Source organism: Anopheles ziemanni (assembly GCF_943734765.1).
Source record: "Anopheles ziemanni chromosome X unlocalized genomic scaffold, idAnoZiCoDA_A2_x.2 X_unloc_145, whole genome shotgun sequence".
Taxonomy (NCBI): domain Eukaryota; kingdom Metazoa; phylum Arthropoda; class Insecta; order Diptera; family Culicidae; genus Anopheles; species Anopheles ziemanni.
The window spans coordinates 1-2,500 of NW_026689758.1; positions in this window are offsets into that span (position 1 = coordinate 1).

Consider the following 2,500-nt stretch of genomic DNA (forward strand, 5'->3'; position numbering starts at 1 on the left):
ACACTTGTGTTTTTCTCGAATATATGGTTCAAGTGTGCCACTTTGGGCACTTTTGGACATTTTGTCCCCACACAACTTTCTTGCCTTGGTAGATAGGGTCTTGTGTTTTTTGGCAAAAAGATGCACCAAGATATGGTCTAACTTTCGTTCTTGTACCGCAAAGCGCTACCTCCAACACCCGAGGAGATAGAAAGTGATTATGTTCGGTATATCGGTCTTCCATGGCCTACTATGGTAAGCCCCTGCAGGTATGCAACCGAAGGTGCTTGGTACATGTATTTGGTGCAATATCGGTGCAAAGTAGGTGTTTCCTTGATCGGGCTATAACTTTCTTGGTTGATGTTGGATTGCTTTACGGTCTTCGGGGGATAGTTAGGGAACATGTTGGCCAACATTTTCTTATTCCTCAGCCTGGCCGTACCTCTTACCGTCTAGGCGGTATTCATGCTCTAAGTTGGAACTTGTGTTCCTTCGGGCAACTTTTCTGACTTTGACGCTTAATAACTTCCGTTCATATGCAGTCTAAGCTCTGCAACTCTCAGGAAAGCTAGTACTACTCATTTCCTTTCCATATCAGTCTTTGGCTTGTCGATCCGATGTCTACAGCCTTAGTTATTCACGTTCCCTGTGAAGGTAGGTTGTTGCCCATTTTCCAGTTCATGTGGTAACATTCCCGGACTTTGCCGGCTTTCTCTTCATGTGGTAACTTGCTTGCTCATGTGGTAACTTGGAAGTGTATTTCTGACAGACCCAATCTGGGACTTAGCCGATTTTTCTCTGCATATTATATGGATCCATCACTAGGCCATCTTGCTTGCTCATGTGGTAACTTGGAAGTGTATTTCTGACAGACCCAATCTGGGACTTAGCCGATTTTTCTCTTCATATCATATGGATCCATCACTAGGCCATCTTGCTTGCTTGTGTGGTAACTTGATAGTGTATGTCTGACAGACCCAATCTGGGACTTAGCCGATTTTTCTCTTCATATCATATGGATCCATCACTAGGCCATCTTGCTTGCTTGTGTGGTAACTTGGAAGTGTATTTCTGACAGACCCAATCTGGGACTTAGCCGATTTTTCTCTTCATATTATATGGATCCTGGACTTAGCCTGTTATTAGGTTATTATATATGGATCCTGGACTTAGCCGATTATTAGGTTATTATATATGGATCCTGGACTTAGCCGATATTTCTCTTCATATAATATGGATCCGGGACTTAGCCAATTTTTCTCTTCATATAATATGGATCCGGGACTTAGCCGATTTTTCTCTCTCATATAATATGGATCCGGGACTTAGCCAATTTTTCTCTTCATGTGGTAACGTATGCCAATCGCTCACAAGTCATGGGATAAGGGTACTTGTGTTCTTCCATCTTCTAAGTCCCGCACGGGGACATCGTGATCGCCCCAAGTCCGGAATAGCGCCAAGTCAAGCCCCACGGTGGCCGTGCAGGACCTGTTAGCGGCGGCCCCACTGACAGCACTAATCCGGACTTAGAAATTATATCTTTCTAATCGAACACCACACACGCAACACCACCATACCACCATCTCCTTGCAAGTACCTAAGTACCCGCAACTCCATGGTGAAGGCAATGTCACTCCATCACCAACCTCTTTGCACTGCAAGCACTTGCGTACCCACAACACTCCGAAGAAGGCAACGGCGCGCGATGCTCGACTCCACACACCACACCACACCACACCACCGATGGCCAGCCAGCCAGCCAGCCCAACTAAGGGCTAACCCACCAACCAACCACCAATGGCCTAGGCCAGCCGGATCCCACCTTCAAGTCCAAGCACAGCCAAGTGCAAGTACCGCCAAGTGTTCACCAACCAACCATCACACCAGGTCAGCCGGCCGGTACCCACCTTCAAGTGCCATTACCCTCGGGTGCAAGCTCAATCAAGTGTTAACCAACCAACCCGGCCAAGGCAGCCAACAGGCCGGCACCCTACAGCACCGACCCGCCATCACCACCTCAACCGTTGACCATGCAAGTGGCCTCGGACAACAGGTGACACCCGAAGTACATCCGAAGAACGTATATCAAGTGTTTGCTCACCAAGTCCTCAACCAACCCCAAGTACCCGGAGGTACCCAGAGTGTTGGATCCGCCAACCCGTCCCGGCACTCCAAGTCCTTGCGAACCCAAAGTGTTTGCCCGGTAGGGCCATTGTATCACAACGCTTGCGACCATGCAAGTGGCCTCGAACAAGGTGACAGGGGTATCTTCACCAAGTCCTCAACCAACCCCAAGTACCCGGAGGTACCCAGAGTGTTGGGTCCGCCAACCACTACCAGCACTCTAAGTCCTCGCGAACCCAAAGTGTTTGCCCGGTAGGGCCATTAGACCACAACGCTTGCTAACCATGCAAGTGGCCTCGGACAACAGGTGACACCCGAAGTACATCCGAAGAGTGTACAACAAGTGTTTGTTCACCAAGTCCTCAACCAACCCCAAGTACCCGGAGGTACCCAGAGT